This window comes from Spinacia oleracea, chromosome 4 (assembly GCF_020520425.1).
Source record: "Spinacia oleracea cultivar Varoflay chromosome 4, BTI_SOV_V1, whole genome shotgun sequence".
Classification (NCBI taxonomy): Eukaryota; Viridiplantae; Streptophyta; class Magnoliopsida; order Caryophyllales; family Amaranthaceae; genus Spinacia; species Spinacia oleracea.
The window spans coordinates 110,950,303-110,978,199 of record NC_079490.1 but is presented as its reverse complement, the minus strand read 5'-3'; the positions used below and the strand labels follow the sequence as shown (position 1 = coordinate 110,978,199).

Sequence of the window (27,897 nt, the reverse complement as noted above, 5' to 3'; positions counted from 1 at the left end):
TGGGAGCTGAGATCGTCACAAGCGAGAAATGAATACTCCGGAAACGATGATATTGCCGGAAACGGAAATATGGATCGTATCGGAAATATAAATATTATCCAAGTCGTAGATGTTGCCGGAAACGGAAACATGGTACGTATCGGAAAATATTATCGGAAATGGAAATATTGCCGGAATCGGAAATATTGCCGGAAACGGAAATATTGTCAGAATCGGAAATATTATCGGAATCGGAAAATAGTTCCCGAAACAGAAATATTAAATATTTGTTCGAAACGGAAATTAATTTCGGAATCGGAAATATTAAATATTGTTCGTATCGGAAATGAATTCCGGAACCGGGAATTTAATCGGAAGCGTATCGTACGAATAAGCATCGGAGGCGGATCCGGACGTACTGTGGACTATCTATGGAGGGACGACATTTGGAGTCCTAAAGACTTGTTCTTGTTCGGTTCGGGCGCAGCTAGGGAGGGCACGCTACAAAGTGTATGCATCTATACTATGCTAAATGATTATGTGTAAATAATATGCTTTCCTGGCTTTATGGTTTTTTCCGCATGATTTATGTATTGTCATATGTATCATAACCTAACAGTGGTATCACGAGCCTCTTAATATTTTCATAATCTAAATTGCATAAACATGGTTAAATATTACAAATTTGCAAGAATTAAAAGGGGTGATTAATTTTCGTAATTGTTAATTAATTGCAAATTGCGTTTATTTAATTATATGTACGCAGTTTTTCTGCAGTTTCTTCGTTACTCATCCAAATCGAGTGATTGTTGTGTCAATTCCGCATGTATAAGGCATTCTAAATTTTTGACAAAAATATATTTTTTCGGCCGAACCCAGAATTCTCAAATTCGAAGCCTAACTATGACTTTTCGGAGGTTTTAGTTTTTCGAAAGAAAAATTTCGTAAATTTAAGATGATAAATTAAATATTTGCGATTCTTGTTGATAAATCTTGAATTTTTGATTGACCTACTGTATATGTTTAACAAGTTTGAATGCCTAGCCTTGTTAATTATGCAATCTAATTTGTAATTATGATTAATTTGTTGAAAATTGGAATAATTTAGAATTAATTTGATTTTCATAATTAGTTAATAATTTAATTAGATACCTATGATTAAAAACCACCATAAAAATTGTAAATTTGTGTTAAATTTTAAATTTTTATGACCTAGACTTGAATACCTGTTAATCGGAAATCAATTAATTAATAAATTTTCGATTTTTCACCCTAAAATTATGAAATTAATATGATTTATTAATTTGTCATTAAGTTTGAAAATAAATTTTTTTAATTTTTATGCGATTCGCTCATATAAGTTGCACGCACAAAGCAATGGAAGCTACGTGTTATCCTTAAGGGGTGTTGTATAGTGCGGGCATGCGACGACGAGCAAGGGAGCTCGTCGCCCATGCGGTACGAATGCAATGAGCAAGGCTATGGTGTACGAGCACAAGGCAGCAGCCCTGCCTTGTGTCGTGTGCTGTGAGCGATGGGCGAGTGGGCAAGATCGAGAGCAAGGCAGCGACAGTCGCGTGTGGGCAGCAGGCGAGCTGCGCCACGACGCAACTGCCGCGCGCAACGTGCGAAGCCTCGCGCGCAGCGAGCGCAAGCTCGCGTGCGACGAGCGCTACGCCCAGCGATGGTGAGCAGCGAGCGTGTTGCGACGAGCGCTGGCGCGCGCCTTGCGATGGTGAGCAGCAGCAGATGCGACGCAGCACATAGGCTGCGCGCATGGCCAGCGATGGCTGCGTGCGTGTGGCCTATGGCTGTGCGTTGCGTGATGATGTCGCGCACCTCATGTTACGATTAGATCGTTTCAAAATTTTAATTTGAAATTTTCAGTTTACGTAATTTTAATTAATTTTAAAATTAACAATTTAAATTATTTTCTTGGATTTTAATTTTGAATATTATAATTATAATAAATTTCATTTATTCTAATTATTTTACTAAAATTAAAATCATGAATTAATTTAAATACGACTGAAAATAAATTAAATATGTGGATTCAATTATAAATTTATATGAGCTTTAAATTTAAATTAAATTTGTATGTTTCCGGTTAGACTAGAAATTCATTTTTATGTTTAAAATTAGTAAAGCATATGAATATATTGGTTTAAGTGGGAGCCCTTTTAATCATAAACTATTGATTAGGTCTACAAATCCTTAAGGTTAAAACAACTTGATTAAAATTAATATGGACTGAATAATTTGTAGATTATTGGTGCCCTTGATTAATTGCTGCAAATATTTATGTGATGCATAACGTGTTTTACTAAGCAGCTATGTGGGCCATTCATGATAATGAATGGGTGAATGGTATATATATTGTATATGTACTGTTTTGCAGGTCATGAAGTGACTAGTATGGCCCAAATAGGATAGAAAATATGGTCTGCGTACCATTAATTTGAATGTAATTGGTCTAAAGTACCAAAATTGTTTTTCAATTCAAATATGGTCTGCGTACCATCAAAAAGTTGTAATTAGTTTAATTATAGCTTATCCTATTTGAAGAAAATGGTGCCTCCCACGGAGATTTTCGAGACGGACTTTGAAGTTGAAGCTTCAAGATGAAGTCGGGCCATACTAGATCACATTTATCTTATGCATGCTTTAAGTTATTTATTGCTTTAAATATGTCTTAATTATGCATGAGATTGTGGCTTGATTATGTTGCATGATTAAGGATTTTAGTTCACTTAAAATCTAACCAACATAGTAAGAACCTTAAGTTCCAAACTTAAAAATTGAGTTAAAAGGTGCCATGCCAAAATATACACTTGCTTGGATATCCTTTACATCAATCTATTAATAGTTTTCGCTCAGCGAGGTGTTACTTATTGGTCCTAAAGGGGCAAGGTACACAAATAATTGTGAGTACATGTTAGTTTTGGTGAAACTCAACGATATAAGTAAGGAGTCCTTTTATGTCGTGGCAAAATCGATAGGTTTACCTAATAAGTTCTTAGACGTGCCTATCAACCAAGAATAATTTCTAGACTATTAGCAAAAGGTTTTTGCTTACCTAAGATGTTATAGGATTAAGTCGACAAACTGTGCTTAATTCTTCAATGGATTTTAGGATCTTGGAATCATTTTATTCACACCTGCCGGAACACGTAACTAGAATAAAATCCTTAATGAACATTGAATTATGCATGTATGCTAGAATTTAAGTTTATTAAGAGAAATTGTGAATGGTTATTTATTTGTTTATTCTTTTCAATTGTAGTTTTAATTATGGCAAACAACAATTCATTCAACATTCGATCAATTCTCGAAAAGGAGAAGTTGAGCGGGAAAAACTTCCTTGACTGGAAAAGGAACTTGCAAATAGTTCTTATGCAGGAAGAAAAGGAGTATGTCTTGGAAGAGGCGATGCCCGAGGCCGCAGGCGACGGGGTCACTCAGGCAGCCCTCAATCGTTGGATTGATGCCAACAAGGATGTGAAATGTCTAATGCTCGCCACCATGAGTGCAGATCTGCAGAAAACGTGACTCATAGGCAAATTCTTGAGACCAAGCTTAAGAAAGGCGAGCCCGTAAGTCCACATGTTCTCAAAATGATTTGACTCATTGAGAATATGAGTCGGCTGGATCAATAATTCTCTCAGGAAATGGCTGTAGACACCATCCTCCATTCTCTTCATAACGGGTATGATCAGTTCAAACTGAACTACAGTATGAATAGTCTGGATAAAACGCTCACTGAGCTTCACGGTATGCTGAAGACCGCTGAAAAGACGCTCAAAAGTGATAAGCAAGATGTGCTTATGGTGCGTGGGGGCAAGTTCAAGAAATCTGCAAAGAAGAGGAATGCTAAGAAAGGTGGCAACAAGGCCAGCCCAACTAAGCAAACTGGCGCCAAGTCTGAAAAGAGGAAGGTCAGTCAACCCACTTCTGAATCCGAATGCTTCTACTGCAAGAAGAAGGGGCATTGGAAGAGAGATTGCTTGAAGCTAAAGGAATATCAGAAGAACGGAACAGTCGTTCCATCTTCAGGTATTTTCGTTATAGACTGTATATTTGCTAATTCAACTTCTTGGGTATTAGATACAGGTTGTGGCTCACACTTATGTTCCAATCCACAGGGACTAAGAAGAAGTAGAAAGTTAAGCAAGGGTGAAGTCGACCTACGAGTGGGAAATGGAGCACGGATTGCTGCATTAGCTGTAGGAACTTATTATTTGTTGTTTCTCTCTGGGCTAGTTTTGGAACTGGAAGAATGTTTCCATGTTCCAAGCCTTACTAAAAACATCATTTCAGTTTCTTGCTTAGATGCTAAGGGATTTTCCTTTTTAATAAAAGACAATAGTTGTTCGTTTTATTTTAAAGAGATGTTTTATGGATCTACTAGATTAGTCAATGGACTTTATTTATTAGATCACGACAAATAAATTTATAACATAAATACCAAAAAGGCCAAAAAGGATGATTCAGATCTCACCTATCTGTGGCATTGTCGATTAGGCCATATAAACTTGAAACGCTTAGAAAGACTTCAAAAAGAAGGAATTCTAGAACCATTTGACTTAGAGGATTATGGTAAATGCGAATCATGTTTACTTGGCAAAATGACAAAGCAACCTTTCTCTAAAGTTGGAGAAAGAGCAACTGAACTATTGGGTTTAATCCATACAGATGTATGTGGACCAATGAGTACAAATGCTAGAGGTGGTTTCAGCTACTTTATCACTTTCACTAATGACTTCAGTAGATATGGTTATGTCTACCTAATGAAGCATAAGTCTGAATCCTTTGACAAATTCAAGGAATTTCAGAGTGAAGTAGAGAATCAGTTAGGCAAGAAGATTAAGGCACTGCGGTCTGATAGAGGCGGTGAATATCTGAGCTATGAATTTGATGACCATCTGAAAGAATGTGGAATTCTGTCAGCATTGACTCCTCCTGGAACACCACAATGGAATGGTGTGTCGGAACGGAGGAACAGAACCTTGCTAGACATGGTCAGGTCAATGATGGGTCAGGCCGAACTTCCAATAGAATTTGGGGACATGCACTAAATACAGCTGCACTCACTATAAATAGAGCTCCGTCTAAAGCTGTCGAAAAGACTCCATATGAGTTATGGTTTGGAAAGCCTCCAAATGTGTCTTTTCTTAAGATTTGGGGATGTGAAGTATATGTCAAACGATTAATTTCAGACAAACTTCATCCGAAATCTGACAAATGTATCCTTGTGGGCTATCCAAAGGAAACAAAGGGGTATTACTTCTACAATACATCTGAGAACAAGGTGTTTGTTGCTCGAGATGGTGTCTTTTTGGAGAAGGATCACATTTCCAAAATGACAAGTGGGACAAAAGTAGACCTCGAAGAAATTCGAGTCGAACAACAAACTCTAGAGAATGCTCAAGACGACATTCAGGATGAAACTCAGAGATCTTTAGAAGAATCTGGTGAGAATCATGGTCTGTCTAGAAATGTTACCCCGCGTAGATGGCAAAGATATAGATCTCAACAGGAAAGGTACTTAGGTATTTTGACGAACGAGAGCTATAATGTTCTATTACTTGAAAGTGATGAACCTGCGACTTACAAACAAGCTATGACGAGACCTAGCTCCAAGCGATGGCAAGAAGCCATGCAATCTGAATTAGACTCCATGTCTGAAAACCAAGTATGGAATTTGGTCGATTTGCCAGATGGCTACCAAGCCATTGGAAGCAAATGGGTTTTCAAACTGAAAAAGGACAAGGATGGGAAACTTGAAGTTTTCAAAGCTAGATTGGTTGCAAAAGGTTACAGGCAAGTCCACGGTGTGGATTACGATGAAAATTTTTCACCAGTTGCAATGCTAAAGTCTATTCGAATAATGTTAGCAATCGCTGCATATTACGATTACGAAATATGGCAGATGGTGAAGGAAATAATGCCCTTGGTCCAAGTATGCATTCTATGTTAAGTCTAATAAATGCGGTTCAGTATTAATTAACAAGTTAATAATTCAGTGAGATCAAGTGAGCTGAATGCCTAGCTAGAGGCCGCTTCAGTTCAAGTGGAATTAATGATATTAATCCACAGCTTACTCTTGACTGAACCAGTAGGGTCACACAAATAGTACGTAAACGGATCAAGTATTTAATGGCATTAAATACTCCATCTATGGATATTCGGAATCGACGGATCTTGGTTTCAGTGGGAGCTGAGATCGTCACAGGCAAGAAATGAATACTCCGGAAACGATGATATTGCCGGAAACGGAAATATGGATCGTATCGGAAATATAAATATTATCCAAGTCGTAGATGTTGCCGGAAACGGAAACATGGTACGTATCGGAAAATATTATCGGAAATGGAAATATTGCCAGAATCGGAAATATTGCCGGAAACGGAAAGATTGTCAGAATCGGAAATATTATCGGAATCGGAAAATAATTCCGGAAACGGAAATATTAACTATTTGTTCGAAACGGAAATTGATTCCGGAACCGGAAATATTAAATATTGTTCGTATCGGAAATGAATTCCGGAATCGGGAATTTAATCGGAAGCGTATCGTACGAATTAGCATCGGACGAGGCCCGCTAGACGAAGGCCCAGCATGAAGCCAGGCCGTCGCCCAGCGAGCCAACGCGCACCAGCGCACGCCAAGCCTCGACCAGGCCCAGCGCAAGGACAGGCCCAGCCAAGGCCTTGGGCGCGCGCGCGGGAGCACAACAGTGGGCCGAGCGCTGTGCGCCTAGCGTGGGCCGCAAGGCTTGCGCGGGTGTACGGTGCTCGTGCAATGCTTGTGCGGGAATCCTAAAGCAATCAGGATTCGAAGTGTGATTAAATCCTAAAACTATTAGATAATGATTATTTAATTAGAGTCCTAGTAGGGTTATAATTAAATAAATTAGTATCCTAATAGGATTCCAAAACCCTTTCCATAACTCTATAAATAGGTGCCTAGGGTCACATATTTTAGAGATTATTCAAGTATTCAAAGTGAGTTTTTGAGAGAAAATTCAGACACATTCCTTGACTAAAAGTGCCGAAAATCTTTAGTACCTTAAGGGCGATTCTAGTTGGTCAATCTTAAGGCGGATCCGGACGTGTTGTGGACTATCTACGGAGGGACGACACTTGGAGTCCTAAAGACTTGTTCTTGTTCGGTTCGGGCGCAGCTAGGGAAGGCACGCAACAAAGAGTATGCATCTAAACTATGCTATATGATTATGTGTAAATAATATGTATTCCTGGCTAAATGGTTTTTCCGCATGATTTATGAATTGTCATATGTATCATAACCTAACAGTGGTATCCGAGCCTCTTATTATTTTCATAATCTAAATTGCATGAACATGGTTAAATATTACAAATTTGCAAGAATTAAAAGGGGTGATTAATTTTCGTAATTGTTAATTAATTGCAAATTGCGTTTATTTAATTATACGTACGCAGTTTTTCGGCAGTTTCTTCGTTACTCATCCAAATCGAGTGATTTTTGTGTCAATTTCGCATGTAAAAGGCATTCTAAAATTTTGACAAAAAAAGTATTTTTCTGCCGAACCCAGAATTCTCACATTCGAAGCCTAACTATGACTTTTCGAAGGTTTTAGTTTTTCGAATGCAAAATTTCGTAAATTTAAGATGTTAAATTAAATATTTGCGATTCTTGTTGATAAATCTTGAATTTTTGATTGACCTACTGTATATGTTTAACAAGTTTGAATGCCTAGCCTTGTTAATTATGCAATCTAATTTGTAATTATGATTAATTTGTTGAAAATTAGAATAATTTAGAATTAATTTGATTTTCATAATTAATTATAATTTAATTAGAAACCTATGATTAAAAACCACCATAAAAATTGTAAATTTATGATAAATTTTAAATTTTTATGACCTAGGCTTGAATCCATGATAATCGGAAATCAATTGAATAATAAATTTTCGATTTTTCGCCCTAAAATTGTGAAATTAATATTAACTTATTAATTTGTCGTTAATTTTAAATATAAATTTTAAATTTTTATGCAATTCGTTTATATACCTTGCACGCACAAAGCAATGGACGCTTCGTGTTACCCTTAAGGGGTGTTGTATAGTGCGGGCATGCGACGACGAGCAAGGGAGCTCGTCGCCCGTGCGGCACGAATGCAATGAGCAAGGGCATGGTGCACGAGCACAAGGCAGCAGCCCTGCCTTGTGTCGTGGGCCACGAGCTATGGACGAATGGGCATGGGCGAAGGCAAGGCATGGCAGTCGCGTGTGGGCAGCAAGCGAACTGCGCCACAACGTGCACTGCCTCGCGCAAGCGCACGCAGCCTCCCGCACAGCGAGCGCAAGCTCGCGTGCCACGAGCGCTGCGCCCAGCGTTGATCGCGCGCAATTGCTCGCGCACAGCGAGCGATGGCTCGCGTGCATCAAGCGCTGGAGCGCGCGCAGCAAGCGCTGGCGAGCGCGCACAGCGAGCGATGGCTCGCGTGCATCGAGCGCTGGCGCGCGCGCAGCGGGCACCACTTGTGCGATGGCTTGCGATGGGAAGATGCAGCAGCTATGCGACGAGCGCATGGGCTGCGCGCACATGGCCAGCGATGGCTGTGTGCGTGTGGCCCATGGGCGTGCGATGCGTAGGGTGTTTGCGTTGCGATTAGATCGTTTTGAATGTTTAATTTGAAATTTTCAGTTTACGTAATTTTAATTAATTTTAAAATTAATAATTTAAATTATTTTCTTGGATTTTAATTTTGAATATTGTAATTATAATAAATTTTATTTATTCTAATTATTTTACTAAAATTAAAATCATGAATTAATTTAAATACGACTGAAATTAAATTAAACTTTTTGGATTCAATTATAAATTTATATGAGCTTTAAATTTTAATTAAATTTGTATGTTTCCGGTTAGACTAGAAATACATTTTTATGTTTAAAATTAGTAAAGCATATGAATTTATTGGTTTAAGTGGGAGCCCTTTTAGTCATAAACTCTTGATTAGGTCTACAAATCCTTAAGGTTAAAACAACTTGATTAGAATTAATAAGGACTGAATAATTGGTAGATTATTGGTGCCCTTGATTAATTGCTGCAAATGTTTACGTGATGCATAATGTGTTTTACTAACCAGCTATGTGGGCTATTCATGATAATGAATGGGTGAATGGTATATATTGTATATGTATTGTTTTGCAGGTTATGAAGTGACTAGTATGGCCCAAACAGGATAGAAAATATGGTCTGCGCACCATTAATTTGAATGTAATTGGTCTAAAGTACCAAAGTTATTTTTCAATTCAAATATGGTCTGCGTACCATCAAATAGGTGTAATTAGTTTTAATTATAGCTTATCCTATTTGAAGAAAAAATGGTGCCTCCCACGGAGATTTTCAAGACGGACTTTGAAGTCAAAGCTTCAAGATGAAGTCGGGCCATACTAGATCACATTTATCTTATGCATGCTTTAAGTTATTTATTGCTTTAAATATGTCTTAATTATGCATGAGATTGTGGCTTGATTATGTTGCATGATTAAGGATTTTAGTTCACTTAAAATCTAACCAACATAGTAAGAGCCTTAAGTTCCAAACTTAAAAATTGAGTTAAAAGGTGCCATGCCAAAATATACACTTGCTTGGATATCCTTTACATCAATCTAGTAATAGTTTTCGCTCAGCGAGGTGTTACTTATTGGTCCTAAAGGGGCAAGGTACACAAATAATTGTGAGTACATGTTAGTTTTGGTGAAACTCAACGATATAAGTAAGGAGTCCTTTTATGTCGTGGCAAAATCGATAGGTTTACCTAATAAGTTCTTAGACGTACCTATCAACCAAGAATAGTTTCTAGACTATTAGCAAAAGGCTTTTGCTTACCTAAGATGTTTTAGGATTAAGTCGACAAACTGTGCTTAGTTCTTCAATGATTTTAGGATCTTGGAATCATTTTATTCACACCTGCCGGAACACATAACTTGAAAAAAATGCTTAATAAACATTGAATTATGCATGTATGCTAGAATTTAAGTTTATTAAGAGAAACTGTGAATGGTTATTTATTTGTTTATTCTTTTCAATTGTAGTTTTTAATATGGCAAACAACAATTCATTCAACATTCGATCAATTCTCGAAAAGGAGAAGTTGAACGGGAAAAACTTCCTTGACTGGCAAAGGAACTTGCAAATAGTTCTTATGCAGGAAGAAAAGGAGTATGTCCTAGATGAGGCGATGCCCGAAGCCGCAGGCGACGGGGTCACTCAGGCAGCCCTCAATCGTTGGATTGATGCCAACAAGGATGTGAAATGTCTAATGCTCGCCACCATGAGTGCGGATCTGCAGAAAACGTTCATCAACTCAGATGCTTTCACAATCATCAGTGAGTTGAAGAACATGTTCCAAGATCTGGCTCGAGTCGAAAGATTCGAGACTCATAGGCAAATTCTTGAGACCAAGCTTAAGAAAGGCGAGCCCGTAAGTCCACATGTTCTAAAAATGATTGGACTCGTTGAGAATATGAGTCGGCTGGATCAGCAATTTTCTCACGAAATGGCTATAAACACCATCCTCCATTCTCTTCATAGCGGGTATGATCAGTTCAAACTGAACTACAGTATGAATAGTCTGGACAAAACGCTCACTGAGCTTCACGGTATGCTGAAGACCGCTGAAAAGACGCTCAAAAGTGATAAGCAGGATGTGCTTATGGTGCGTGGGGGCAAGTTCAAGAAATCTGGAAAGAAGAGGAATGCTAAGAAAGGTGGCGACAAGGCCAGCCCAACTAAGCAAACTGGCGCCAAATCTGTAAAGAGGAAGGTCAGTCAACCCACTTCTGAATCCGAATGCTTCTACTGCAAGAAGAAGGGGCATTGGAAGAGAGATTGCTTGAAGCTAAAGGAAGATCAGAAGAACGGAACAGTCGTTCCATCTTCAGGTATTTTCGTTATAGACTGTATACTTGCTAATTCAACTTCTTGGGTATTAGATACAGGTTGTGGCTCACACTTATGTTCCAATCCACAGGGACTAAGAAGAAGTAGAAAGTTAAGCAAGGGTGAAGTCGACCTACGAGTGGGAAATGGAGCACGGATTGCTGCATTAGCTGTAGGAACTTACTATTTGTCGTTGCCCTCCGGGCTAGTTTTGGAACTGGAAGAATGTTTCCATGTTCCAAGTCTTACTAAAAACATCATTTCAGTTTCTTGCTTAGATGCAAAGGGATTTTCCTTTTTAATAAAAGACAATAGTTGTTCGTTTTATTTTAAAGAGATGTTTTATGGATCTGCTAGATTAGTCAATGGACTTTATTTATTAGATCACGACAAACAAGTATATAACATAAATACCAAAAAGGCCAAAAAGGATGATTCAGATCTCACCTATCTGTGGCATTGTCGATTAGGCCATATAAACTTGAAAGGCTTAGAAAGACTTCAAAAGGAAGGAATTCTAGAACCATTTGACTTAGAGGATTATGGTAAATGCGAATCATGTTTACTTGGCAAAATGACAAAGCAACCTTTCTCTAAAGTTGGAGAAAGAGCAAATGAACTATTGGGTTTAATCCATACAGATGTTCGTGGACCAATGAGTACAAATGCTAGAGGTGGTTTCAGCTACTTTATCACTTTCACTGATGACTTCAGTAGGTATGGTTATGTCTACCTAATGAAGCATAAGTCTGAATCCTTTGACAAATTCAAGGAATTTCAGAGTGAAGTAGAGAATCAATTAGGCAAGAAGATTAAGGCACTGCGGTCTGATAGAGGCGGTGAATATCTGAGCTATGAATTTGATGACCATCTGAAAGAATGTGGAATTCTATCAGAATTGACTCCTCCTGGAACACCACAATGGAACGGTGTGTCGGAACGGAGGAATAGAACCTTGCTAGACATGGTCAGGTCAATGATGGGTCAGGCCGAACTTCCATTAGAATTTTGGGGACATGCACTAAATACAGCTGCACTCACTATAAATAGAGCTCCGTCTAAAGCTGTCGAAAAGACTCCATACGAATTATGGTTTGGAAAGCCTCCAAATGTGTCTTTTCTTAAGATTTGGGGATGTGAAGTATACGTCAAACGATTAACTTCAGACAAACTTCATCCAAAATCTGACAAATGTATCCTTGTGGGCTATCCAAAGGAAACAAAGGGGTATTACTTCTACAATACATCTGAGAACAAGGTGTTTGTTGCTCGAGATGGTGTCTTTTTGGAGAAATATCACATTTCCAAAATGACAAGTGGGAGAAAAGTAGACCTCGAAGAAATTCGAGTCGAACAACAAACTCTAGAGAATGCTCAAGATGACATTCAGGATGAAACTCAGAGATCTTTAGAAGAATCTGGTGAGAATCATGGTCAATCTAGAAATGTTACCCCGCGTAGATCGCAAAGATATAGATCTCAACCGGAAAGGTACTTAGGTATTTTGACGAACGAGAGCTATGACGTTCTATTACTTGAAAGTGATGAACCTGCGACTTACAAACAAGCTATGACGAGCCCTAGCTCCAAGCAATGGCAAGAAGCCATGCAATCTGAATTAGACTCCACGTCTGAAAACCAAGTATGGGATTTGGTCGATTTGCCAGATGGCTACCAAGCCATTGGAAGCAAATGGGTTTTCAAACTGAAAAAGGACAAGGATGGGAAACTTGAAGTTTTCAAAGCTAGATTGGTTGCAAAAGGTTACAGGCAAGTCCACGGTGTGGATTACGATGAAACCTTTTCACCAGTTGCAATGCTAAAGTCTATTCGGATAATGTTAGCAATCGCTGCATATTACGATTACGAAATATGGCAGATGGATGTCAAAACTGCTTTCTTAAACGGCGTTTTAACAGAAACTGTGTTTATGACACAGCCTGAAGGTTTTGAGGATCCAAAGAATGCTAAAAAGGTATGCAAGCTAAAGAAGTCAATCTACGGATTGAAGCAGGCATCCAGGAGCTGGAATATACGTTTTGATGAAGCAGTCAGTGACTTTGGTTTCATCAAGAACGCGGACGAATCTTGTGTATACAAGAAGGTCAGTGGGAGCAAAATTGCTTTCCTAGTATTATATGTCGACGACATATTACTTATCGGAAATGACATTCCTATGTTGAACTCTGTCAAGATTTGGCTTGGGAAATGTTTTTCGATGAAAGATCTAGGAGAAGCACAGTACATATTGGGCATCAAGATTTACAGAGATAGATCTAAAAAGATGATTGGACTTAGTCAAAGCACTTATATCAATAAGGTGCTTGATAGGTTCAAGATGGCGGACTCCAAGCGACGCTACCTACCCATGTCTCATGGAATGACTCTAAGCAAGACTCAGTGCCCAAAAACACTTGATGAGCGTAGACAAATTAATGGGATTCCATATGCATCATTGATTGGTTCAAAAATGTATGCTATGATATGTACACGCCCGGATGTTGCGTACGCACTCAGTGCTACGAGCAGATACCAGTCAGACCCAGGAGAGGCGCATTGGACTGCTGCCAAGAATATTCTGAAGTACCTGAAAAGGCACAAAGATGACTTCCTGGTCTATGGTGGAGATGATGAATTAATTGTTAAAGGCTATACGGACGCAAGTTTCCAAACCGACAAAGATGATTTCAGATCACAGTCTGGGTTTGTCTTCTGCCTCAACGGAGGAGCAGTAAGCTGGAAAAGTGCTAAGCAAAGCACCATTGCGGATTCTACAACTGAAGCGGAGTACATTGCTGCACATGAAGCAGCAAAGGAAGCTATATGGCTAAGGAAGTTCATAGGTGAACTTGGTGTAGTCCCCTCCATTAAAGGACCAATAGCCCTGTATTGTGATAATAACGGAGCTATTGCACAGGCAAAGGAGCCTAGACACCACCAGAGAGTCAAGCATGTACTTCGTAGATTTCACCTTCTACGAGAGTTCGTTGAAAGAAAAGAAGTCGAGATAAGCAAAATTGGAACTGATGACAACATATCCGATCCATTGACTAAACCTCTGCCGCAAGCGAAGCACAACTCGCACACTGCAGCTATGGGAATCAAGCATATTGGAGAATGGCTTTGATGTCTCTGTTTAATGTTTTAAAGTTTTAGAGTTTAAATCTTTGTAAAACATTATTGGTTTACCATTCACAATAAATGAAAAGAATTCATTTTTCCATTTAATTTGTGGTTTGTTAAATGATGAGTCCCTTCAATTTGACGATATCTTCAAGATAGACTGTCAGGACCAGTCCTGTGACTAAGAAATGTCTATCAAGTGAACTTGAATGTCAAAGTTTGAAAATGGTCCCTAGTGGGAGTTTTCTATAAAATTGGACGCATAGAGAACGTTAGACGATTAGAATGCAAGATGACTAGTAGTTCTGTTTCTTGAACTATGTGGACATGGCAATGTCATAATCATTTGCATAGATACTTACTTTGTGAAGACTAGTATCGGACAAGACCTATGAAACTTTACTGTAAGAGATGAAAATCTGTCATAAGTAAATTTCATTAAAATTATTAGACACTAAATCCTCAATACCTGAGTGATTTGAGATTACTTGTTTGAGAACTGGTTGCTTTGACGTTGACCAACCGTCGCACCGTAAAAGGAGGCTACAAAGGCAACGCTCAGGTAATCACCTATAAAACGAAGTCTAATCTCAAGATCACAAGATTGGGATTGTCCTCCCATAAATCGGGATGAGATGCTTAAAAGTTGTACAAGGCCACTCGGAGAGCTAGAAACTGTGAAATGCATGGCCGTGCTCGGATGAATAATAGGCTATGATTATCTGTTTATTTGATCAGTTGAACTCTGAAACCGAGGAACACCTCTGGACATAATAAGGATGACAACTCTTACCTTATGTTCAAGAGCAAGCATCGAGCGACAAAGGAATTAGAAAATGCACACTTGTCCCTAAGGACAAGTGGGAGACTGAAGGAAATAATGCCCTTGGTCCAAGTATGCATTCTATGTTAAGTCTAATAAATGCGGTTCAGTATTAATTAACAAGTTAATAATTCAGTGAGATCAAGTGAGCTGAATGCCTAGCTAGAGGCCGCTTCAGTTCAAGTGGAATTAATGATATTAATCCACAGCTTACTCTTGACTGAACCCGTAGGGTCACACAAATAGTACGTAAACGGATCAAGTATTTAATGGCATTAAATACTCCATCTATGGATATTCGAAATCGACGGATCTTGGTTTCAGTGGGAGCTGAGATCGTCACAAGCAAGAAATGAATACTCCGGAAACGATGATATTGCCGGAAACGGAAATATTGTCAGAATCGGAAATATTATCGGAATCGGAAAATAATTCCGGAAACGGAAATATTAAATATTTGTTCGAAACAGAAATTAATTCCGGAATCGGAAATATTAAATATTGTTCGTATCGAAAATGAATTCCGGAACCAGGAATTTAATCGGAAGCGCATCGTACGAATTAGCATCGGACGAGGCTTGCTAGACGAAGGCCCAGCACGAAGCCAGGCCCACGCCTAACAAGCCGAGCGCCCAACACGAAGGCCACAGCCTCGCCAGGCCTAGCGCAAGGCCAGGCCCAGCAAGGCCTTAGGCGCGCGCTGAGCAGGTGCTCGTGGGCTGCGAGCAGCGACTGCTCGTGTGGGCCGCAAGGCCTGCGCGGGTGGTGCGATGCTCGTAGTCGTGCAACACTCGTGTTCGTAACGAATCCTAATCCTATTGGAATTCGTGCATTGATTAAATCCTAATCCTAAAAAGATTAAATTTATTATTTAGAGTTCTAATAGGATTCTAATTAATAAATCCATATCCTAGTAGGATTATAATTCCTTTCCATAAACTCTATAAATAGGTGCCTAGGGTTACATATTTAGATAGAGAATTGAAGTGTTCTAAAGGTAAGATTTTGAAGCAAAAATCAGCCAAACACTTGCAACCTATTAGCCGAAATTCCTTGTAACCTTAAGGGCGATTCTAGTTGGTCAAGCTTAAGGCGGATCCGGACGTGCTGTGGACTATCTACGGAGGGACGACACTTGGAGTCCTAAAGACTTGTTCTTGTTCGGTTCGGGCGCAGCTAGGGAGGGCACGCAACAAAGTGTATGCATCTGAATTATGCTAAATGATTATGTGTAAATAATATGTTTCCTGGCTTTATGGTTTTTCCGCATGATTTGTGTTCATTCATATGTATCATAACCTAACAATATTGCAATTGTGTTTTTTTGCTTTTCTATTATTATTTGTGTAATCTGTTATGTAGTCTATTATGGTTGCAGTCACTTTACATAAATTAATCAGTTAGCAAGAACTTGTTGTTACTTACCCTGACGATGCTGATCTGATGCAGTCAGTGGTAAGGTTAACATGGTTGGGTTCTATTGTGCAACAAGATTAGTAAATACAAGGAATTCCAAAGTAAACCAAAAAATATCTCAAAAGTAAATACAAGGAACTCAAAAGTAAACAAAAGAAACTCAAAAGTAAATTGAAACTTGGTAAAAGTAAATTATCTTATTATGTCTGTTTTTGTTTTCTACTGTGTTTTTGTACCTCTGCTGAAAGTTACAACAATGTAACCTTGGGCTCCTCTCTCGTTGCTGGTGATATCTCGTCATCTTGGGTATCTTCCTCGGGAGATAGGGTCTAAATAGGGCTTCTGCTGTCCTTTGGAAAAGCTTTGATGAGGCAAGTTATGGTCCTTTCTCCTTACCTTTTATGTCAGATTGGTGTGTGTTGTAGGAAATCAGGTATTATTTTCTCTTATTTTAAAAAGTAGGTCAGAATATGATCAAAGTAAATAGATTAGGCTGAGAAGTGAATGCGTAAAGATAGTTGGGAATTCTTATGAGTCGTTGCGATAAATGTCATATTTGAGCTATTTGAGCTATTTGGCATAAATGTCATATTTGGATTTCATGAGTTCACAATTGTCACAGTAGTCGAACACGAGGGAATTATCATGTAAATAAAAAGCCAATAAATTATGGACACTGCCAAGAGCATTATTGGAACTGGTTCAAAACAAATGGTCCTAGACTTGGGGGTTCTCACAGTAGTCGGACACGAGGGAACTGTCAAATGTTGCAGACTACCAATTACCAGTTTAATTACCCTTATGCAACATCAAACAGTTTAGCATTCATAGTCCTACAAGAGCATTATTGGAACTGGTTCAGAACAAATGGTCTTAGATTCAGGCTGGGGTTCTCACAGTATAATGACCGTCTTCATAGCATACCTATGCAACTCAGCTACTGCACGATACTGATAACAGGCATGATGCAGACTACCAACTTGCTTCATTATTACCCTTATGCAACATGTATAATGGGCATGTTGTAGACTACCAACTTGCTTCATGTATGGTTCAACGTGCTAGTTGTGAATTTTTATGAGATGTTGCCATAAATGTAACTACATTGTGCATAAGTAAACTAAATCTCTCCACAAGTAAACAAAATCTCTCCAAAAGTAAATTAAATAACAATGAAACATCAATTATAATTTTCTCTTAAATGTTTTGTGGAAACTTGTTAGCTCAAATGGTAGAGCACTATGCAGATGCACAGGGGATGTAGGTTCGATTCCTACATGGGTTGTCTCTAAAAGTATTTTTTTTTATAAAATAGTTCTCTAAAGTAAATACAAGGATTTCCAAAGTAAATAAAAGAAACTCAAAATTAAATCATAATAAATCAAAAGTAAATCAAAATATTTCTGAAGTACATATACAATTAGTATACAGTAAACCACTAATGAGAAATGGTTTTTACAATAGGTCATCAAAGGGGAATTTGCCATAAGTTAGGGCACCAAACTGTAAATTTTCTGGTTTTAAATGGATGGAAAATGGATGGGATAAGACTTAGATGTCGTAGGAAACAACTATTGTAAAAGTTATACTTGTGTCCAGATAAATTTTGGCATAAGTGACTATTAGATATTACATACTAGGCTTTCCTTTGAAGATTGAAGTCAATTGCTCCGAGGATAGGTTGAGAAACATGTTTGGTTGGTCCGTTGGGAATGGTGGTATCTTTAATTTCATCGACTTGTTATCTTATAGAATATTTATATTTGGTTGGTATGTCTTACTTTCAGATTTATGATCCTTTTGGGGAACCAGTTGACCCATATGCACAAGCAATGTGCTCTGTTTCCGATGGTACGACTGATGAGTGCCTCCTTCTTCTATGTGATCTTTGTGACTCGGCTTCACATACTTTTTGTGTTGGCCTTGGTGCTACTGTACCTGAGCTATTAGGTTGCAGAGCTTTCAAAACAGCAACATATTGCCTGCCTATCTTGTGCGAAATCTCCGAATGAAACACGACACGATCCATTTGATCAAGCTTTTCAGAAATTGCTACAGCCTACAAGTGACCTAGAGTAATCTCTGCAGTTAGCTAATAATCCTCATGTGATTACTGGCTCTGAAAGAGAAATCAATACAGGAAACCAAGTACGGCTCTGCATCTTTCTTAGCCGAAGAGTTGCCATAGCTTGGTACAACAAAGCAGAAAGTAAAGACCGCGTCATGATGGGGACAATGTTCTTATGTCCTAAGCCCTAAAAGTCAGTATTACCATTGCAAGCTTTGGGTTACAGTAAACAAAATAAATAATGAAACATTCTGCATAAGACCTCGAGAACCATGAGACCAGAACGCGGATGCCTAGCTGACTAGAACAAATAAAGGTTGCATCTGATCAATTGAAACTATGTCGGCAAACAAAACTGGTACAACAACATGAGTAACATAAAACAATTCAAAAGTAAATAATATCAACTCAAAAGTAAATTAAAATTTCTCAAAAGTAAATCAAAAAAATTTCAAAAGTTTTATACAACATAGAAACTCCAAGTATTGGAGTATATGGAGGCCAAAGTAAACGTTTTCAAAGTAAAAGTAAATAAAACAATACAAAAAGTAAATATGAACCTACGTGGGATTCGAACCCACATCTTTTGTGCATTAGCACAATGCTCTGCCTATTGAGCTAGTAGGATAGTGTTACCTAACTATAGAGTACGAGTAACTAATTACAAATTCAACAGGTCAACTTTGGTACTGTAGCAACTCAAACTACCAAGCTGGCTTTAGACCAACACCAACAGAAAATAAGCATCACCAACTTAGCACAATTCTACAGTAAGCTATTGCTTGCACCCACCCCAAGTAACCAAGCCTTCAATAGCCCCAATTTAATAGCAAAACAAAAAAACATATAACATCAGGTTGCTTGACCTGTCATCACTGGGCTCACCAGAAGAACTTGGCCTGCTTGATGATGCAATTGCTGATCTCCTTGAAGTACTCATGTTCCTTGAAATACAACTTCTTTCACGGTCTTCTTGCTAAACAAGTGAACACATAACATATTGTTGTTATTACCATTGTTAATTTCCCTGCAATTAGTGCAATCTGCTAGAAAATCAAATTAAAAAGATATACATGAAGCCAACTCAGGCTCCCTTTACCTACACGAGCCAATTGAATTAAGAAAATAAACCTTACTAAACCAATGAAACAGATCTACTTTGATGGCTGGGACTCCAAAAAGAGCAAACACTAATTGTACTTACCACATCCTTCGATGATGGATCATCTGATGATCTATGACGTGAAAGATCACCTTGCGAAACCCCCTGGATGATTTCTTCTATCAAACGCCCAACTGCACCAGAAAATCTATCCCAGATTTCTTGTCCCCGTGGAGCATAAAACCAACAGTCTGTAATGCTTAAATTAAATAACATAAATGTATATGTGCTACAAAATACCTGAAGTCCTCTCAGCTCTTTCAGCAGAAGGTCCAGGATTTAAAGCTGGTTTTGCGGCTGGCTGCAAGATTAAGATCACAGACCATATGAGACATGTGTTCAGTTCTGAAAAAATAACCAACTATATGCCATAATACTAACCCTTGGTCTGGAGCTAGAGCCAGTTTGTGGATATTTCAATGTTTTCCAATCAAATACAATCAAATTGGTAACCTGTGCCAAAAAACAGCATTTAAGATTCTACGCAATCAATTGAATTCCAATACATAAACCTAATTCCACAAAATCAATTGAATTCTGATACATAAACACGTAGCTAATTCCAGAATTTTTTTTGAAAAAATAAACCCTAATTCGAACGACTAAATCAAAGGAACTCACTTCAACATACCTACTAATTCAAAGAAATCAACTGAACTAACCTAATTCTACAAAATCAAAAGGAAACCAAAAATTCGAGCAAAATGAACTCGAAAGATTGAATCAAATGCATACATTTCAATTGAAAGATTAATTGAAAAAAATATACAATATTAAACGCGTAAAATTAACTTACCAAATTATTGAGTTTCAAGAACGACGAAGGAATTGGATCTACAAATTTTGGCAGAAGATACAAAGAATAGAGGAGAGAGATCGAAAATGGCGGAGGAGGTTGAGAGAGAGAGAACGTTCGCAGGAGAGGAGGGAGGAAGAGAGAGAAAGAGATTCTGAAAACTGAGGGAGAGGGAGAGGTCATTCAACGCGAGTAAAATTACTAATCTACCCTTAATATTTTCGCTTGGTCGGGTAGATCTTCGGCCGTTGGATTGCTTTCATCGACGGCTGAAATTGGTTCTCAGTTCTAATCTTAAGGGGTGGTTTTCACCAGATCCTAATTATATATATATGTATACATATATATATATATATATATATATATATATATATATATATATATATATATATATGTATATATATATATATATATATAGAGTTGCGAAAGCTTATGTTTCATTGTGTTTTATTCAAATGAGACACAAGGGTATTGTTTCTACCACAAATATTTGAGAACATAATGTTTGTTTGCTCGAAATAGTGTCCTTTTGGAGATTCGTTTCCAAAATGACAAGTGGGAGAAAATAGACCTCGAAAGTCTCCTAGGAGAACAACAAACATAAACGGACGTTCCGGAGGCTTTTCGAAGTTCTTCAAAAATACAAACACTTATTCTTTGAGGACTTTAGAAGTGGCTTTAAAGAAAAGACATATCTTAGAAGACTTTAAAAGTTCTTCAAGGAGAATAGTATATTCAAAGGACTTTCAAGTGGCTATTGATATTCTATTGTTTGATGTTCTAAACCCATGTAGGCATAGAGTTCAGGTCACTGAAACAATGAGATTCTTCTATTAGATAGTGAAGAAACCTATAACTTGTAGTCAAATTATTATCATGAAGATAAACGAGTTTATGACTTGTGAGAAAGCTATGACAAAACCCAGATTCCCTAAAATGGTTAGAGGCCATATATAAACTCAAATGTTTTAAAAGGTTAAAGGCCATAAAATAGAATCAATGTTTTGATGACAAAATTGGCATTTTGTTGATTTGCAAAAATGGTTATACCTATTGGTTGCAAATTGGTTTTAAGAATAGAAACTATCAAAACATGAAATTGTGTCGTCACACAAAGCTAGATTAGTTGCTAAAGGTTACAAGCAAATTCACGACGTGGATTGCGTTGAAACCTCATGCAAAATTGTAATGCTCAAGTCTATAAATCAAGCAATGATTGCATATTGGTACATATGGAAATTGGATGACAAAACGTATTCCTCAATCAAATGTTGAAAGAAACTGTGTACACGGTATGTCATAGGATTTGTGGATCCAAATAATGCTTAAAATGAATGCTAGCTTATGAAATTCGGGTATGGATTTAAGCAAGAAATTGGGAATTGGAACTGTATTTTAGTGAAGCTAATAAGTATTTTAGTTTCATAAAATGTACATGATTAATATATATATATATATATATAAGAAGTTTAGTGGGAGTACGTAAAATTCAATTGGTCCTATGTGTGTCACACATATCTCTCTATTGTGAAATAATATTCAAATGTTAATGACTTATATTTGAAAATATTCATCAATGATGGATCAAGGAAAAACTTAGTACATATTAGGTATTAAGATCTATTTATAAAGATTTTATAATATTGTTTTAGATTAAGTAATAGCATTTACTAAATCAAACACAAAAGACTCCATTGGAGATATTCGACCCATATGAATAAATCTAAGTAAAGAATGTTTGAACTATGTATAAGCATTTACTAAGTTAAATATCAAAGCATCTAAATGAGATTCTTAACCTATATTATATATCAAAGAATTTGGCTGGATTCAGTATCTACTAAAACTGAATGAGCTAAAGTTACATGAATAGAATTCAATTGGGAATTATTCTACAAAAGAATTTATCATGTATGATATAATATAAGGATCGCCAAAAATGTATCGTATGGCTTTGGGCATAACGAACATATACCAATCTCTATTGGTCTAAGTAAAGATCAAGTAGATTGATATCAAGAAAAACTTATGGTACTTGAAAAGGTACATAGGATTAGTTATTGATTCAAGAAAATGAAGATATGCTAAATATTGATACTACACGCAGAAACACTGGCAAAGGATCAAGCAAGATCCCTTTAGAGTTAACCATTGGCAAGAACGAGCTATATGCATCGTGGTTTGAAATGGAAACGGTGGATTGGAGACCATGAGTTGTTGCGTGGGAAATTAAATATTAATTTCTATGTTCTCAGATACAGCTGGAAACTCTTCCACATATCCGTGAATTGCTTGAATAAGAAAATCCAAAACAAAGCATCACTAGCAACCTATACAGTTGAAGTAAAAGTAATTATTTCCTAAGAAGCAATGAAACAGAGTTGTTTATGTTAAAGAGTTCTTCACTGAACTTGGGTAGATCACATGTTTGCTGGCTTGATGGTTCTTCATTGCAAAATGCGTAGAACCACTCTTGAAGCAAGAAAGACTAGATCACAAAACAAACATACTCAAAAGATCTGATCATCCTATCTCGAAAGGCATTCTATGAAAAGGATATTAAGATTGGCAAAGCATGATAACTAAACCTATGCAACAAGTGAAATACAACACTCACATTGTGGCTGGAAGTCAAACATAGTTTTGAATTCCATTATTTGTTTTGAAGATGGGTTCGAGGCCCATGGTTGTAAAACATTCAGGTTTAACATCTATCATATATGAAATGTAATTTCATATTCCATTTAATCTTGGTTTAGTATTAAATGATGGGTCCTTTCAATTTGACAATATATTCAAGATAGACTGTCAGGACCAGTCATGTGACTAAGAAATGTCTATCAAGTGAACTTGAATGTCAAAAGTTGAAAATGGTCCCTAGTCGAAAGTTTTCTATAAAGGTGGACGCATAGAAAATGCTAGACGACTAGAGTGCAAGATGACTAGTAGTTATGTTTCTTTAACTATGTGGACATGGAAATGTCGCAATCATTTGCGTAGATACTTACTTGAGAAGATTAGTATCAGACAGACCTATGAAACTTTACTGTAAGAGATGAAAATTTGTCATAAGTAAATTTCATTACATTATTATACACTAATCCTCAATACCTGAGTGATTTGAGATTACTTGTTTGAGAACTGGTTACTTTGACGTTGTCAAGCGTCGCACCGTGAAAGGAGACTATAACGGCAACGCTCAGGTAATCACCTATCAAACGAAGTCTAACCTCAAGATCACAAGATTGGGATTGTCCTCCCATAAATCGGTATGAGTTGCTGAAAGTTGTACAGGGCCACTCGGAGAGCTAGAAACTGGAAAATGCATGGCCGTGCTCAGATGAATCATAGGCTATGGTTATCTGTTTATTTGATCAATTGAACTCTGAAACCGAGAAATACCTCTGGACATAATAAGGATGACTACTCTTACCTTATGTTCGTGAGCAGGCATCAAGCAACAAAGGAATTAGGAAATGCACACTTATCCCTAAGGACGAGTGGGAGACTGAAGGAAATAATGCCCTTTGTCCAAGTATGCATTTAATGGTAAGTCTAATGAATGCGGTTCAATATTAATTAACAAGTTAATAATTCAGTGAGATCAAGTGAACTGAATACCTAGCTAGAGGCATCTTCAACTTACTCTTGACTGAACCCGTGGGGTCACACAAATAGTACGGGAACAGATCAAGTATTTAAGTGAATATATTATTCATTAAGTACTCCTTTTATGAACATTCAGAAACGACGGATCTCGGATCTAGCGGGAGCTGAAATCGTCAAAAGGCAAAAAAGAAGAATACTCCCGAAATGATGATATTGCCGGAAACGGAAATATGGTTCATGACGGAAATATAAATATTATCCAAGTCATAGATATTGCCGGAAACGGAAACATGGTTCATATCGAAAAATATTATCGGAAATAGAAATATTGCCGGAATAGGAAATATTGCCGGAAACGGAAATATTACTGGATTTAGAAATATTGTCGGAAGAGAAAATAATTTCCGGAATCGGAAATATTAACGGAAACGTAAATATTTGTTCGAAACGGAAATGGATTCGGGAATCAGAAAACGAATCGGAAGCTCGATGAGCGACAAGCCGGCAAGCGAGCAGGCTCATCTCTCGACAAGCAAAGCAAGGCAGCAGCGCCATGGGCCGCGCCAAGCAAGTAAGGCAGCAGCGCCATGGGCCACGCCAAGGAAGCAAGGAAGCAGCTTTATGGGCCGCACCCAGCCAGCGAGCAAGGCAGCAGCTCCGTGGGCCACGCCAAGCAAGCAAGGCAGCAGCGCCATGGGCCGCGCCAAGCAAAGCAAGGCAGCAGCGCCATGGGCCGCGCCAAGAAAGCAAGGCAGCAGCGCCATGGTCCGCGCCAAGCCAGCGAGCAAGGCAGCAGCTCCATGGGCCGCGCCAAGCCAACGAGCAAAGCAGCAGCAGTGATGGCCCGCCAAGGCAAGGCCGCAACGCGTTGGGCCTTCGGCCAGCTACCTAGGCAGGCACACGCACCAACGTGGCCCGTTGTGGCTGCGTTGGATTGCTTCGTCTTGGGCTCCAAGGAAAATCCGATTGCTTAGTTCTCAAGTAACCTTGGATTAAGTATTCCTAGTCCTACTGGAATTGATTTAATTAAGAGTTTAATTAATGTTGCAATTCTAATAGAATAAGAATTTCAATCCTACTAGGGTTGGTAATTCTATTCCTAGTAAGACTCAAATTCCTTATTTCCTACCCTATAAATATGAGGCTAGGCCCTCATAATTATACACATCAATTACAAATTGAAATCATATTCTTTACTCTCATTGTGTTCAAGGGAGAACATAATATAGCCTAACCCAAATACATAAAACCTTAACTAAAATCCTAGTTGGTTAAACCTAAGGCGGATCCGAACGTGTTGTGGACTTTCTACGGGGGTGCAGTTAGGGAAGACACGCATCACATTGTATGTAACCTAAATTATGCTAATTGACTATGTGGCAATTAATTTGGATTTTGGCTTTATGGTTTTTCCGCATGAATTATATTATTGTACTATTCATAACCTAACAGTTTGGAGCTCCTTGTTCTTTTTCTCCTTCCAGTTTTTGCAGAACTCCATACGAATAAACAGCTGCATGGGTAAACAAATATAGTGTCAGACGCCTACCAAGATAATAATAAACAAGTAAATAAACAGATGCTCTCGTCAGCCAAAGAAGCTTGGATAGCACCGAGCTGAGCCTTAGATTGGCCAGGAAGAGAAGCGATGTATTCCTTAAAGGAAATAATGCCCTTGGTCCAAGTATGCATTTAATGTTAAGTATAATAAATGCGGTTCAGTATTAATTAACAAGTTAATTATTCAGTGAGATCAAGTGAGCTGAATGCCTAGCTAGAGGCCGCTTCAGTTCAAGTGGAACTAATGATATTAATCCACAACTTACTCTTGACTGAACCCGTAGGGTCACACAAATAGTACGTAAATGGATCAAGTATTTAATGGCATTAAATACTCCATCTATGGATATTCGGAATCGACGGATCTTGGTTTCAGTGGGAGCTAAGATCGTCAAAGGCAAACAATGAATACTCCGGAAACAATGATATTGCCGGAAACAGAAATATGGATCGTATCGGAAATATAAGTATTATCCAAGTCGTAGATGTTGCCGGAAACGGAAACATGGTACGTATTGGAAAATATTATCTGAAATGGAAATATTGCCGGAATCGGAAATATTGCCGGGAACGGAAATATTGTCAGAATCGGAAATATTATCGAAATCGGAAAATAATTCCGGAAACGGAAATATTAAATATTTTTTCGAAACGGAAATTAATTCCGGAATCGGAAATGTTAAATATTGTTCGTATCGGAAATGAATTCCGGAATTGGGAATTTAATCGGGAGCGCATCGTACGAATTAGCATCGGACGAGACTTGCTAGACGAAGGCCCAGCACGAAGCCAGGCCCGCGTCCAGCAAGCCAAGCGCCCAACACAACGCTGCCAAAGCCTCGCCAGGCCCAGCAAGGCCATGGCGTACGCGCTCGTGGGCTGCGGGATGTGCATCTCGCGTGGGCCGTAAAGCTTGCGCTGGTTGTGCGGCTCGTGCTCGTGCTCGTGCTCGTGCAACGTTTGTGTTCAATATGAATCCTAAAGCTAATGGACTTCGTTCTATGATTAAATCCTAATCCTATTAGATAGAATTAGTTTAAAAGAGTTTTAACGAAATTCTAATTAAACTAATTAGTATCCTAATAGGATTCTAAATCCCTTTCCATAGCCCTATAAATATGTGCCTAGGTTCACAATTTATGGACGAGTTTTTCAAGTATTCAGAGTGACATTTTGAGAGCGAAATTTCAGTCACATTGTTGCCCTATTTAACCGAAAATTCTAAGTACCTTAAGGGCGATTCTAGTTGATCAATCTTAAGGCGGATCCGGACGTGCTGTGGACCTTCTACGGAGGGACGACACTTGGAGTCCTAAAGACTTGTTCTTGTTCGGTTCGGGCGCAGCTAGGGAGGGCACGCTACAAAGTGTATGCATCCTAGACTAATTATATGATTATGTGCAATTAATATGTATCCTGGCATATAGGTTTTTCCGCATGATTTATGTTGTTCATATATATCATAACCTAACAGTGGTATCACGAGCCTCTTATTAATTGCATGATATATTATTGCTTAACATGGTTAAATTTTACAAATTTGCAAAGAATTAGAAGGGGTGATTAATTTTCGTAATTGTCAATTAATTGTAAATTGCGTTTATTTAATTATATGTACGCAGTTTTTCGGCAGTTTCTTCATTACTAAACCAAATCGAGTGATTTTTGTGTCAATTCCGCATGTAAAAGGAATACTTCCTTTTTCGGCCGAAGCCAGAATTCCCAAATTCGAAGCCTAACTATGACTTTTTGGAGGTTTTAGTTTTTCGAACGCAAAAGTTTGTAATTTTAAGATGTTAAATTGAATATTTGCGATTCTTGTTGTTAAATCTTGAATTTTTGATTGACCTACTGTATATGTTTAACAAATTTGAATGCCTAAGCTTGTTAATTATACAACCTAATTTATAATTGTAATTAATTTGTTGAAATTCGAATAATTTAGAATTTGATTTGATTTTCATAATTAATTGACGACTTAATTAGGTATCCATGATTAAAACCACCATAAAAATTGTTAATTTGTGATAAATTTTAAATTTTTATGACCTAGATTTGAATCCATGTTAATCGGAAATTAATTGATTAATAAATTTTCGATTTTTCGCCCTAAAATTATGAAATTAATATGATTTATTAATTTGCCGTTAATTTTAAATTAAATTTTTTTAATTTTTATGAAAATCTCTCATGAATGTTGCACGCACAAAGCAATGGTAGCTACGTGTTACCCTTAAGGGGTGTTGTATAGTGCGGGCACGCGACGACGAGCAAGGAGCTCGTCGCCCGTGCGGTACGAATGCAGCGAGCAACATAGAATGGCGCGCGCGCGAGGCATTGGTGCTGGCCGTGTGTGCTATGCGATGGGAGAGGGCGACGAGGCAAGGCACAAGCGACGAGCAAGACGCGTGTGGGCAGCGATGGTGCTG

At 38.0% G+C, this 27,897-nt stretch overlaps 1 long non-coding RNA gene across 1 annotated transcript; it reads right to left on the bottom strand.

Annotated features, from left to right (window-relative positions):
* Positions 1-19,017: 19,017 nt before the first annotated feature.
* LOC130459950 (uncharacterized) lies at positions 19,018-20,432 on the bottom strand. The gene is made up of 4 exons (XR_008919715.1): positions 20,300-20,432; positions 19,885-19,956; positions 19,546-19,804; positions 19,018-19,317 (listed from the first exon to the last, which is right to left on the bottom strand). It is a non-coding gene; the product is annotated as an uncharacterized lncRNA (long non-coding RNA).
* Positions 20,433-27,897: the final 7,465 nt, after the last annotated feature.